This window comes from Papio anubis, chromosome 4, assembly GCF_008728515.1.
Source record: "Papio anubis isolate 15944 chromosome 4, Panubis1.0, whole genome shotgun sequence".
NCBI classification, from domain to species: Eukaryota; Metazoa; Chordata; class Mammalia; order Primates; family Cercopithecidae; genus Papio; species Papio anubis.
Genome location: NC_044979.1, coordinates 135884151 through 135891391, shown reverse-complemented (window position 1 = coordinate 135891391; position 7241 = coordinate 135884151). Strand labels below are relative to the sequence as shown.

The window sequence follows — 7241 nt, the reverse complement described above, 5'->3', positions numbered from 1 at the left end:
GGAGGCTGAGGTAGGAGAATGGAGTGAACCCGGGAGGTGGAGCTTGCAGTGAGCTGAGATCCGGCCACTGCACTACAGCCTGGGCGGCAGAGCGAGACTCCGTCTGAAAAAAAAAAAAAGATGCCTGGGTTCCAACCCTAGACCGATAGAATGGCCGAGGATTCTGCCTGGTACTGGAATTTTTCCAGAGCTCCCCAGGAGATTCCAGCCTGTAGCCCAACTGATATTGACCATAGCTGGTAATTGAAGAAAGGGAACAAGGTGAACTGCACCCTAGAGAAGGGTGTGGGGAGTGAGAAGAGAGGAGGACCCAGGACGGAGCCTTGAAGAGCCCCAACTTTAAGGGCTGGAAAAGGGAGAGTAGCAAAAGATCGGAGTAGCTGGGGAAGAAGTAGCCGAAAAAGAGGGGAGGAAAATCAAAATGCAGGTCACAGAGGAAAAGAGAAAATGGATTCCCGAAGTGAGGAGTTAAAACTAGTGTGAATGCGAGGTCAAGAGATCGAGACCAACCTGGCCAACACGGTGAAACCCCGTCTTGTATTAAAAATATAAAAATTAGCGGGGCATGGTGGCACCCACCTGTAGTCTTAGCTACTCAGGAGGCTAAGGCAGGAGAGTTGCTTGAACCTGGGAGGTGGAGGTTGCAGTGAGCCAAGATTGCGCCACTGCACTCCAGCCTGGCGACAGAGTGAGACCCCGTCTCAAAAAAAAAAATTTAAAAACTAGTGTGAATGGCCGGGCATGGTGGCTCATGCCTGTAATCCCAGCACTTTGCGAGGCCAAGGCGAGTGGATCACCTGAGGTCAGGAGTTCGAAACCAACCTGGGCAACATGGTAAAACCCCGTCTCTACTAAAAATACAAAAATTAGCCAGGTGTGGTGGCATGCACTGTAGTCCCAGCTACTCGGGAGGATGAGATGGGAGAATTGATTGAACACGGGAGGTGGAGGTTGCAGTGAGCCGAGATTGTGCTACTGCACTCCAGCCTGGGTGACAGAGTGAGACTTCGTCTCAAAAAGAAAAAAAAAACATGAAATGCTGAGCAATTTTGAGTAAAATAAGGAGTGAAAAGGAGTCACAAGATTGATCCACAGAAAGGTCATCGGTGAACTTGAGCTGAGGAGTTTCGGTGGAATAGGGGTGACAGAAGCCAGGTTGGAGGGGATGAAGGAGGAAAGTAGTAAGTGAAAAGTGTAAACAGTGAACACAGACAATTCTTAAAATAACTTTACTTTGGGCAGGGCATGGTGGCTCACACCTGTAATCCCAGCACTTTGGGAGGTCAAGGCCGGGAGATTACTTGAGATCAGGAGTTCAAGACCAGCCTGGGCGATATAGCAAGACCCCATTTCTACAAAAAGTTGTTTTTTTTTTTTTTTAATTAGTCAGGTGTGGTGGAGTGCACCTGTAGTCCCAGCTACTCAGGAAGCTGAGGTGGGAGGATTAGCCTCAAACTCCTTGAGCCTAGGAGGTTGGGGCTGCAGTGAGCTGTGATTGCGCCACTGCACTCCAGCCTGGATGACAGAGTGAGACCCTGTCTCTTAAATTTAAATTTAAAAAAAGAGAGAGAGAGTGGCTCCCTACAGATGGCCACCGCAGCCCCCGCCTCCCCCTGAGCTAGGGCCTTGGGCCCATCTGGCTCCCCTCTGGTGGCTCCCCTCGCAGCCATGGCTGGACACCGGCCCATCACGCATCCCGTGCTGACTGATTGGATGTCTCCGGTGCGCCAGCGGCTGCCGCTAAGTGGCTTTCTGGCAGGGAGTCAGAGGTCATCTCATCCCCGTTCTGTTCAAAACAGCACTGGCCTCTTCGGGGGTGCCTCCCACGCCTGCTGGGAGGATGTGTTTAGTGTCAACTCTGCGATCCAAATCCTGCCTGGTGAGTCTCGGGGGAGCAGCCTCAGGAGCCCGTGGCCCCCGGGGCAGATGGCTCCCAGGCCAGAGGGGGAGGGGTCCTGCGCTCATGAGCTGACGAGTCTCGCCACGTGCGTCCACTGTACGCCACACACGCAGGGACCGTGTATGTCTCAGCTTCTCGGTTCACTCTCTAGAGTCAGGCCTCTGGCTCTGGACCTCAGCTCTGGGCAAGTCATTGTTCTCAGAAATCTTCTTCTTCTTTTTTTTAACTAGAATCTCACTGTGTCACCCAGGCTGGAGTGCAGTGGTGCAATCTCGGCTCGCTGCCATCTCGACCTCCTGGGCTCAAGCAATCCTCCCACCTCAGCCTCCGTAGTAGCTGAGACTACATGTGCACACCACCATGCCTGGCTAATTTTTGTAATTTTTTTTTTTTCGTAGAGGTGGGGTCTCGCTATATTGCCCAAGCTGGTCTCAAACTCCTGGACTCAAGCGATCCTCTCACCTTGGCCTCCCAAAGTGCTGGGATGACAGGCGTGAGCCACTGTGCCCGGCCTAGAATTTTTTTTTTTTTTTTTTTTTTGAGACAGAGTTTCACCCTTGTTGCCCAGGCTGGAGTGCAATGGCGCCATCTCGGCTCACCACAACCTCTGCCTCCTGGGTTCAAGCAATTCTCCTGCCTCGGCCTCCCAAGTAGCTGGGATTACAGGCATGCGCCACCATGCCCAGCTAATTTTGTATTTTTAGTAGAGATGAGGTTTCTCCATGTTGGTCAGGCTGGTCTCGAACTCCTGATCTCAGGTGATACGCCCGCCTCGGCATCCCAAAGTGCTGGGATTACAGGCATGAGCCACCGCACCCGGCCTAGAATTATTCTTAATTTCATGCAGTGTGTGTCCTGCTGGGTAGGGGACGGGGTGAGCTGGAGACTTTGGTCGCATGGGAGCAATGAGGTTTGAAGAATGATCACAGGGGTTCCCAGGCCAACCTCACCACCTCTGAGCTGAGTGACCCTGGGCGAGTCAGTTCCTTTCCCTGGGACTCAGTCTTCTCCTTTGAAGAAAGGGGACAAGAGAACATAGGACGTCATAGGACTTCGGCAAATGTCAGTCCCTTTCCCCCACACTCCACACGTGACGTCCCCTGAGACGTCTGAGTCTGGGCAAGTGTGTTGTCGTAGCTTAGGGGGTGGCCTGGTCCCGTGGCCTGTCCTGCTCAGCCAGCAGCCCTTGGCTGGCTTAGTGTGGGAGGTTCACACACGGCCTCAGTTCTTGACAAGCTCCTAGCCAGAGGAGAGGCGATTTTACTCCGGTGTGATGAGCGCTAGTAGAAGATATGTTAGAACAGAGGGACCGCACGGCCTGGGCGGAGATCAAGGAAGGCTTCTTGGAGGCGACATAGGAGGTGGCCTGCGAGGCTGAGTGGGAATATTTTGGGTAGAAAGGAGACCACTAAACAAGCGTTTCCGACCGAGGAACCAGCTCGCGAAGAGGGAAGGTGGTTGTGTGCTGGGGAAACCAATGTGGGTCTCCATGGTCATAACAGAGGATGCCTTGGGCATGGGGGGGCAGAAAGTCAGCCGGCAAAGTGGGGACCTGAATACCGGGGAAGCTGGGATGAAGGAGCCTCCCTCTGCAGGTAGGGACAGGGCCCTCTGAAGCCGGGGAGGGGACGGGGAAATGGGGAAGCGTCCAGAGTGGAGTCTCTCCGGTGTGCTCGGAGAACACCTGCCTTCATATCACCCGAGGAGTCCCAGAATGCAGATTCCAGGGTCTGGGACTCCACCATTCCAGCCCTGTTGATTGCAAAAAACCTGAGAGGGGAGAGACTAAGAGACTCCTCTTAGCCTGGTCAGGGCCTGGGGCAGTTTGGGGACTGTTAACTGAGGGCCACTGAGGCTGAAGTGAGCCAGGCAGGCCCTGGGATGCCCACCGCACATCCCGTCCGTGCCAGGCTCCCAGCTTAGGGCACCGGTGGGCGCTCCAGTGATGTTTACTGGCAGGCGGAGAACTCATTTCTTGCCTCCTTCTGAGGCAAGCAGAGGCGGATGTTGAGCCTCTGGGGTCCCTGGCCCAAGGCTGCAGGTCCTGGCTGCTCACAGCCGGCGGGTGGAGCCCTGTCCAGCCAACACACTCGCTCTTTGTCTATGTCTCAGCAGGGGAAGGTACCCGGGGTGGTGTCCGGCTGGGTGGGTGTCCAGGCTTTGGCAGCAGTGCCAGCCTCCCATCTGGCCCTGGAGACGCCCCTCCTGAGTTCCAGGCTCCTTGGAGAGCCTGGATGGGCAGAAATTTGCAGGGGCAGGAAGCTGGCACCGGGATTGGGGAGGCCTTGGGCACACACAGCCCCTCCACCATGGCAGGGAGCTGGCCCCAGGCAGCAAGGCACTGCGGGTGCCCCAGAGACACGGACAGGCTGCGTCAGGCTGCACCCCAGGCCAGCTGAGCCAGGGTGGCAAATCCTATGTCCGCTCCAGACAGCCCTGGGGCTCTGAATTTGCACTTGGGAGCGTGCAATTGTCTCCTCCAAAGGTCTGGTGGAGGGGATTTGAAATAATCCCAGCTTAGGGAGGGTGGGGCGTAGGGACAGGGCCCAGGGAGGGTCCAAGGGCACCAGGGGGGGTTTGCCACCTGAGCCCGGGGATCAGGCAGGGCTTGGCCAGCGCTGAGCACCCTTAGTGCCTGGCACGGGCTGAGACTCAGGGGCCGGCCATGCCTCTCCTGAAGCCGTCCCTGTTGGCGGGCAGGCGGGTGGGGCGGGCTGGGGGCTGGGCGCGGCCGCTCATATCTTCCCCGTTACTTCATCCATTTTGTTCCCACTGATCCCTTGTTTATCTCACTGGGAATGCAGCCGCGGTGGAAGACGGGGCCAAGGGAAAGGCCAGAGCCTGGGTCGGTCTCCAGCCTCACTCGCCCTCCTCCCTCACCTGGTCCCTGAGCTGAGAACCAGGGCCCGGCCTGAGAACCCCCAGGGCAGCACCTGGGGGCCGGGTCTGCACCGTGCTCTGACACTGACAGGTTGTGTGACGACAGCTGAGAGCTAACCCTCTCTGGTTTTACTTTCTGTAAATGACTTGGGAGGTTGTTCTGAATGACTTTTGAGAAGGACGAATAGTTGGTATTAATACGCCTGTCATTTCATAAGCATCTACTCTGTGTCCAGTCCTGTGCAGGTCCCTGGAGTCTCCTCTCTCACCCAATGCTCCCACCTCCCCAAGAATTACCATTATCCCATTTTACTTATTTATTATTTATTTCTTTGTTGATTTATTTATTTTTTGAGATGGAGTTTTGCTCTGTCACCTAGGCTGGAGTGCAATGGCGCAATCTCAGCCCACTACAACCTCCACCTCCTGGGTTCAAGCGATTCTCCTGCCTCAGCCTCCCGAGTAGCTGGGATTACAGGTGCCCGCCACCACACCTGGCTAATTTTTTGTATTTTTAGTAGAGACGCGGTTTTGCCATGTTGGGCAGGCTGGTCTCGAACTTCTGACCTCAGGTGATCCACCCACCTCAGCCTCCCAAAATGCTGGGATTACAGGCATGAGCCACCGCACTCGGCCCCATTTTTTCTATTTATTTTTAGAGACAGGGTCTTGCTCTGTCACCCAGGCTGGAGTACAGTGGTGCAAACATAGCTCACTGCAGCCTTGAACTCCTGGACTCAAGTAATCTTCCTGCCTCAGCCTACCAAGTAGCCGGGACCATATACCACCATGCCCGGCTAATTTTTTAACTTTTTTTGTAGAGATGGGGTCTGGCTATATTGCCCAGCCTGATTTCGAACTCCTGGCCTCCAGTCATCCTTCTGCCTTGGCCTCCCAAAGTGTTGAGATTACAGCTGTGAGCCACTGTGCCCAGCCCCACTATCCCATCTTAGAGATGAGACTGAGAGAATGGCTGGGAGTCCCTCCCGCTGGCATCTTGCAACTTGAATTGCTGAGGTTTCGGGTGCAGGGGTGTCCCCAGATGGTTGGGGTGATGGAGACCAGGTTGGAGAAGACCCTCTGGGGAGGGGGTATCGGCATAGGAAGTGAGGGCTGCTGTGGGCAGGGGGTGAAAGCCCAGCAGGGCCAGTGTGGGAGAATGTCACTTAGGAAGCTACCAGAAAGATATGCCAGACTCCTACCAGGCCTTGTCACTGCAGAGCCGCTGGCAAGAGAGGGATGTGTGTGGACCCTGGAGGCTTGCGTGGGATGGGCCTTAATCCCCACTGTCTTCCCCAGAAGATCACCCCATTAAAGGCAGAGCAGTGAGCGCAGGTGCTATGGCTTGAAGCAGGCCTGTCTGAATTCTTAGCAGCGATCTCCAAGGGCACCATAACCTTGCAAGAAAGAGGCTGCCAGGCCTGCATCTCTTTCTGATCCAGAAACCAGGGCCCAGAGAAGGTGAGTAAGCTGCTTAGAGCCACATAGCTGTGAGTAGCAGATCCAAGTGCAACCTGTCTGTCCCAGGAGCTTGCGGAATAGCTAGACCTTTGCTGCCTAGAAGGCCCTCTTGTGAGTCCCCTCCCTGGGCTCAGCAACCCAGGAGGGCATGACTTCTGGCTGGGTTCTAGGGCTGGAGCCTCAGTGTCCTCTTGTCTTCTTTCCTTGTGCGACTTGGTTTTCCAGTCTGTGAAATGGGGTGGGTGCGTCCAACTCCAAGCCTGCCTCTGCCCTGGGTCCTGGAGCCTGGAGGAGGAATGAGGTCATGTTTGTCTAGGGGCTGGAGCATCTTGGACGGAGAAACCTCGGCAAAGACAAAGGCCCATTGTCCCCCTTCCCCGGCCTTCTGCCAGCTCCCTCCCCAGTCACCAGACGAGGCCAGCCCTGCCCACAGCCCCCAGAGGCTGCCACGTGCCAATATGGGGTGACTCAGTGCCCCCTCCCTTCCCATTGGTTGATGATGCCTGGAATCCCACCATCAGAGCCTTGTAAGGTTGCTGTGGGATGGGTGGGGGTGAGGCAGAAAAAGACAAGAAGGTGGTGGGGGCCTCTGGCTTGTGGATTTCATAATCACACCTTTATGGTGGGCTTGGGTGGGAGATCAGGCAATACCAAATAATAAAAACAACAAATTTCACACTTGCCTTTCAGTAGCTTTGGCATGAAACCTTTATAAGCATTATCTCAATGAATGCTTACCACACCCCTAAGGGAACACTGTTCTTTACCCCATTCCACTGACGGAGAACACTCACATAACTGGTAGATATGGATGGCAGAGGCGGGGTTCAAACTGGAGTCTATGTGGTTCTAAAGAGTTCTGCAGGGGTAGGTGTGGTGGCTCACACCTGTAATCCCAGCACTTTGGGAGGCTGGGGCTGGAGGATTGCTGGAGGCCAGGAGTTGGTGACCAGCCTGGGCAACATAGCAAGACTCCCTCTCTATAAAAATTTAAAAATTA

General features: G+C 55.0%; 1 long non-coding RNA gene across 1 annotated transcript; it reads left to right on the top strand.

Moving 5' to 3' along the window:
* Positions 1–4616: 4616 nt before the first annotated feature.
* LOC103882763 lies at positions 4617–6924 on the top strand. The gene is made up of 3 exons (XR_644702.3): positions 4617–4918; positions 6083–6241; positions 6558–6924. It is a non-coding gene; the product is annotated as an uncharacterized LOC103882763 (long non-coding RNA).
* The last annotated feature ends 317 nt before the right edge of the window (positions 6925–7241 follow it).